Here is a 7,202-nt window from a genome sequence, read left to right as displayed (position 1 = left end):
GGCAAAGATGCAGGAGCTCAAGGGGTCCCTTTGAATTGAATGTTAAGAGCAGTTTAAAAGTCACACTTATGAAATACAGTGTTTTGATCCAGATTCTTTACAACTGACAGTAATAGGCTATTGTAAACCTACATCAAAATAAGTTGAGCAATTTAAATATGTTTCACAGCAGAATAGCTCTGCTTTAAGAAAATACATCAGGTTTTTTTTCAGTATTTTACAATAAGATTTTGTCTATCATCTTGTATTGTTTTGTATATTATCTGTGGAGGGGAGGGCCTGTTTCACAAATTGATTTGTGAGCAGTGTTTACACGCTGATCCCAAAACATGGCACCATCACAATTCACAAAGATACACAGATAAATTTGGGAGTCCTCCAGGGCTCTTCCATCCTCATGCACGGGTCACAAATATGGCGTTTGTTTATCTCATTTTGCAAACAGCAGCTTGGTGAAACAGGCCTGTGCTGTGCCAGGATGCACACAATCTCTCATTGCCTCCAGCATAAACAAACTACTGACGTTCAGGGTTTGTTCCCAAACAACAGCATAAATGGGGAGTCATGGTTCACACTTGCAAGTTAGCCCAGAAAAAAACGTGAATTGATCACTAGCGACTGGGGCTTTGTTAGGGGGCCCTTTACATGTCATGCTCGGGAAAAGTCTTAACAACGTACAAGGTGAACAATAGTTAACTTGAACAGTATGATCATCTAAATTTAAGACGCTTTGCCATTGAGTGCTAGGTTGAAGTTTTCTCCTTATCCCATAAGGGTCTCTCTGAATTAATTAAATACTGCAAGTAGCTGTTTCCTTAAAGTGCATTCAGTACATTCCACTCTGATTGAGATTAGCATTTAAACACAGTCAGTGCAATCCTATTTTGGTAAGGTCCGTCCCATGATTAAAGTGATATCATAAAAATGAATCAATTCTGCTTGGGGATTCGCTGCTAGGAGTGTGAGGCCATCTTACAATGAAAATAATCTGAATCATGGTGATTGTAATTATGTAAGTATGTCATAGATTTCATTTCCATTTGTAGGTATTAACTTTGAACTTAATGTGATGCAGAGGATGCACTCTGCGCTATTTCCGCCTGCAGCCATGAATGAGCGGCTGCAGAAAGTCTCCAATGGAATGGCTATTGATTGAACCCCATTTAGCTTTATATGTGGCTTTGAGTTTGGCTCTAAAAGTACCATGATTGACTTTGGCTTTCAGTTATGTAAGAGTTGTAAGAAACATGTTTCCTGTAACTGGCAACAAGCCAGAGGCGAAATCCAGTACATTTGCAGTAGGCCAATAAACAGGGTGCTGGAGAATGTGCAGATTGAAACAGAACTAAACAACTAAGCCCTAGTGGGTCAATAACAATCACATTTTTTGCAACTAAGTGAAGGAAAACATAAAGGAAGCTGCACTGTGAAGTGCAAGATTTGTTTTACTGTTCTATAATGTTCTTTTACATGCCTTCATACAATGTGTAATGAGAAAGCAGGACAGTGTTTGCCTTTTGCAGTTGTTGGTGTTTCAGTGGTTTCTTCCAGCATGCTGTTATCCAGTGTTGTATCTATATTTAACTCCCTGCTTGTGTGCACATCAAGTCACGCTAGTCTGTGCAATGTTGGGTTTACAATAAGATAAGTTGAACCATACTGTGACAGGATTATATAAACCACAGGACTAGTGTATCCCCTCTGACTATGTACACAGCTACAGACGGACATGACTCACTGCTGGATAAATGTAATAATAGATTTTTTTTTTTTTTCACCAAACAGACCTTCTTTAAAGATACTGCCAAAAAAAGATTTAAATAATGTATCCTGTATGAAGTGTAACAAATGATTCCCAGTCATTCATTTTGTCATGTTTGGAAGAAAATTAAAGTTTAAATCTCCTAGATTGACCAGAAATTGCAACCACAGAAGCACATTTTAAATGTCCTTAATTATTCTTACCAACAGTTCTGAATGTTAGAAGACTTCATGAAAGTATTTACTTAAGAATGTGAAGAAAATAAAAGTTGTGCATTTCAGTGTGATGTATTTTTGCTGTCGTCATATGAGTATATTGAAGTTGGTTAAATATTTGTATGTGGTAATCAATCTATTTTCATGTTTCTCTCTATAAATGTTTGTGTTTTCTATGAATGTACAGTACAATCTGTGCCTCTATCTCTGTCAAGTGGTGACCATATTATTTGTTGTGTTTTTAAAGGATAATTTGTTAATTTCGACCTGAGCCTCATTTCTTTGATCTTTGACCACCACGCAATTCCGATGTCATCACTTTACTACATTTATTTCCATTTTACTTTGCCGGAAGTACTACTTTCACTGCTCTTATTCAAAAACAGGACTCAGGTTGAAATAAACTATTGTATTATCCTTTATACTAATAATTATAATATTAGTATTGCTAGCAAATGACAACTATTTTGGTAATTTGAGTTTAGGAATTGTAAGATCTCTTTGTTACAATTCTACAGTGTATATCATATTATAGACCTCCAAAAGGGTTTTGGTTGCTCTGCATTGGTCAGTGCTTCATTTGAATGGCCCTTTTTACAGTATGATGAGTGTTTACAAGAGACATGACATGCTTATGATGAAATGTAGCTGTGACTTGATGCAAACACACAAAAATCAAACAACTGAGCGATGTTTTGTTTTATGTTCATTGTCAGAAACAATCAGTGTTGGGAACGTTACTTTAAAAAAGTAATTAGTTATAGTTACTAACTACTTGTTCAAAAAAGTAACTGAGTTAGTAACTGAATTACTTTATAATAAAAGTAACTCGTTACCAGGGAAAGTAACTATTTGCGTTACTTAAAAAAAAAAAAGTTCCTGTATGTCAAAGAATTTTGATTTTTTTTTAGCAGTTTTCACAAGTCAGTTGAAATGAGTAGAACAGACAGGTGTTTAACGTACATAACTTTCAATATTTATTGCACGTCGACAGACAGCAAGAGATTGATCCTGCACTTCAAGTATTATCTTTGTAAGAAAAGTAAACAGTTAGACCATATAAACTTATATGACACATATACTTTTAACACCTGCCTATCATACGGTTGACTTCAGCCTTTGTCATAGGTTTTTGTTGTGAGGCAGAAAGATCTAGCTTTTGCTGCTTGGAGGACTTTGCTCCGAGTCCTTCTTTGCTAGCAGATGGCGAGCTATCATCTGTGGTGGAGGTATCGCTGGTTTTGGCCACTAGCTTTGTAGATGCTTGTGTCGTTGTGAGATGCTTCATTAAATTAGAGTTGCTTATAACGGATGTCGACAAAGTCTTTGCTCCTGAACATAATGTACACATGCACGTTCTTGCCTTTGACCACAATTCATTTGAAGTAGTGCATATCTCCACCTTGAAAATGCCAACTTTTCATCGGATTGCTCCTGACTCGCCATCTCTGCCTAATCTGTTTAGCTGTTGTGTGTGTGTGGCGCGTGTGCTGGCATGTGTGTAAAAACACTGGCTCTGATTGGCTACCATGAAACACGACTCGGCCTTAGCCAATCATAAACGCTTACCTCGTTATTAACCCACCTCCTCAGTAGCTGTTAGCAAGGGATGCGTTCGGATTACACAGTTTATTCAATCAATGCATAGTAACGCACCGCATTTAACGTCCAGTAACGTTAACGGCGTTGTAACGACTGGAAAAGTAATTAGTTAGATTACCCCGTTACTGAAAAAATAACTTTGTTACCTAACGCCGTTCTTTTAAACGGCGTTATTCCAAACACTGGAAACAATGCAGTCTATTGTAATAATCCGCTACTTTTAAAGGGCCCTTGGCATGAAAATGTCACTTTATGAGGTTTTTTAACATTAATATGCGTTCCCCCAGTCTGCCTATGGTCCCACAGTGGCTAGAAATGGTGATAGGTGTAAACCGAGCCCTGGGTATCCTGCTCTGCCTTTGAGAAAATGAAAGCTCAGATGGGCCGATCTGGAATCTTGCTCCTTATGAGGTCATAAGGAGCAAGGTTACCTCCCCTTTCTCTGATTTGCCCGCCCAGAGAATTTGTCCCACCCATGAGAGAGAGACATCATGGCTTTCAAACCACACAGAAATGGCACATCCTAAGGAAAGCTCATTGTGGGACTGGCTCTAGTGGCTGTAATTCTGCACCAAGGCTGAATTCCGGGAAAGAGACTTCAGATACAATATTAGGGGACAACTTAGGTCTATATAAGCATCTAAAGAGCCCCATGTCATGGGACTTTTCATTTTATACCATACAGCATCATAGATTTGACCTTATGTAAGCAAACTGCATTCATGAAAGAGCAATGGTTTTTTTGCAATTACTTCTACCACATCTCATAACTATCCGTACATCGAAGCATTTTGATTTTGGAATTATGAGATCCTTATTTTGTTATTTCCACGTACATCCATATCTACCTCTTCCCGGCTTGTTATATATTTTACATATGATGTTGCAAATATCTTTAAACAGGAAGCTCTTACATTTTAGCCATGATTGTTTGGGTATTTGCAGCAACAGGTTTGTTGCTAAAGAGAATTTAGGGAAAAAGAAACTTTTTAATTTTAATTGATTAATTGCCACTACTGCCTTTGAGGTTAAAAATACACCAAATGTGTTTATATGTATAATTGTAAACATGAGTCTGCTCAGACAGGAATTTTGTCATTCTGTTATGTTCAGTCCCTTCAACCACAGAACAACAACTCATGGTTGTTCACACTCATCACCAAAATTGAGATCAACGCAAATGTTGCGGATTATAACAGTTGAGCTTTAATAAAGTGTCAATGTGTGTTGTTGTCTCTGTCTTGCTATACAAAAATAGGTCAATGAACTATTCACACTGTAACACCGAGCATGAACATTGGAGAAGAGGCGGCCTAGTAGCTGACTTTAGGTAACCATCTGTTCCGTTAGTTAGACTAAACAAAAATAGCTTTCTTGACCTCCCCAATCCACAGTTTATGGCTGCAGATAACTAGATAAACAACTCTGTTATTTGGAGCATTTTTTTTCAGAAATAGTGAGTGAGTGCGGACAGCATGCTAAAGGCACAAAGGAAATGAGCAGTTTCACTTGAGTTACATTACAAAAAGTTGAGCTAACTTATTGAGCGAGGATACCAAGTTTTACAGTGAGACAGCTGTCCTTTTGTTGCTGTTCTGACAAGAACCAGACTAAATCTCAGCTGGCAAAAAGTCTACTACACTGCATGGATATGTTTTTAATCTCAATTCTTCCTTAAACATTACAGTTGCTTTGGGAATTGTGCTCTTAGCTTCCAGATGCTCCTTGTCCTTACAAATGTGCATGCAACCAGGCAACAGCCATCAAACAACCACCTTTGAGATTACTAGATTACTTATTCCTTTTTGGTTATACTTCGGAAGTTATGATCAATGATCCAAAACTCATTAATAAGGATTGTTCCCAGACAAATATCTATGAAACCTCAAAAGTAGGTAAAAGATTAAAAACACAGGTGGCAGCCTATGACGATAATGTGCAAATCTATTATCGTGACATTAGCCCTGTTTGGTTAGACATCTCTTTTTGTCTTTCTTGTTATCAAAAGTTCATGGTTTAATTACTGGAGGTTGTAGTAGGGATCCTGGGAAATGTAAGAAACCACCAACTGAAGCTGAAGCAGATGACAAACGCTGAGAGGGAGAGAGAGTGAATACAACAAAAGATCAAAAGACTGATAGTAACACAGCATGTTAGTATCTGAGGGTGTATTTTTTGCTTCAAGTATAACTTGACATAGAAGAGCAGCAGGAAGATGTCCGGTGAATTTAGCTGGTTTTGCAATCTATGATCTGAAATGTTCCTTAAAACTTCATTATAAATTCTACATTATGATGTTTTGTAAATGGAAAAAAAAGAGGGGATGTTCAGACCTCATCCTTTTCAGATTCTACTTGTTAAACTAATCACAGATTCAGAGCTGAAATAATAATGTGTCGAGCACATAAAGCCTAAGGTTGTTCAATTATTCATCATGGTTGTATTAAACTATTATTTTACTCTACTAAATAAGGCAATAGGTATGCAGCAGCTTGTCTCTGCTACTCGACACTGCTTTATAGTGCAGTCTGGTGTGTGGAAATGCAGGTATGTTTTACATATTTTTATTCAAATATATAATTATATAAATGTGTGCATAAGAACACAAATATACAAGATCTTTGTGATATAGACACATCTGTTTTTGAAGAAATACGTTTATAGGAGACTTTATTCAGATCAGTTGAATTCATGTGTCTCCTTTTCTGCCTACAGTAAAACCGCAACAATGGATGTGTGGGAACTAAAATTGTATGTGTTCTATTATTCTCACAGCAACATCAACAATTTACATACAGTATCTCAGTATCTCCCCCTGTTAAGGAATTCATTGCAATACATTTTTTAAGCATTCACCAACACTAAGGGGTCTTGTCAAAGCCTCTGAATCTGAGGAGACAAAATGTGCTGCAACAATCTTTGATATCAAAGATTTCTGTTCTGTCAGAAAACCTGTAGCTTATATTTTTCTCAGAATGAAGACTTATCATGCTGCTACAATATAAAGCATTTTAAATAATTAATTAATATTAATTCATTGTGAATATGGCAGAGGTTGATTTTCTTTTTGTTTATAAATGAGTTACTTCAGGTTTTGTAGTTCTTATACCAATATGTATCTTATTTGAGGTCTTATCACTGAGCTTCAACTTAAACTACTACTTGTCATTTAGGAAACTAGTGCAGTGCCCATTTAAAACGTGCCTGCTGGAACAGATGATTGCTTGGCCTCCGGTATTGCAGCCGGTATTGGCCCTCAGATACTAACATGCTGTGTTACTATCAGTCTTTTGATCTTTTGTTGTATTCACTCTCCCTCCCTCTCAGCCTTTGTCATCTGCTTCAGCTTCAGTTGGTGGTTTCTTACATGTCCCAGGATCCCTACTACAACCTCCAGTAATTAAGCCATGATCTTTTGATAACAAGAAAGAAGAAAAGAGATGTCTAACCAAACAGGGCTAATGTTACCGATAATAGATTTGCAGCTCTCTCGAGAAGGCTCATCCAAACAACTTCCCACTTGATGCACTTCCTTGGACATAGCCTAGTTGCGTCCCCTAGCAATGATAGGGTATACGCATCATTTGCTAACAGCTAGCTATTTGGGACCAGGCTATTTCCAG

The sequence above is a fragment of the Perca flavescens genome, chromosome 2, assembly GCF_004354835.1.
Source record: "Perca flavescens isolate YP-PL-M2 chromosome 2, PFLA_1.0, whole genome shotgun sequence".
NCBI lineage: Eukaryota > Metazoa > Chordata > Actinopteri > Perciformes > Percidae > Perca > Perca flavescens.
The sequence above is the reverse complement of the archived record's forward strand: the minus strand, read 5'-3'. Positions refer to the sequence as shown.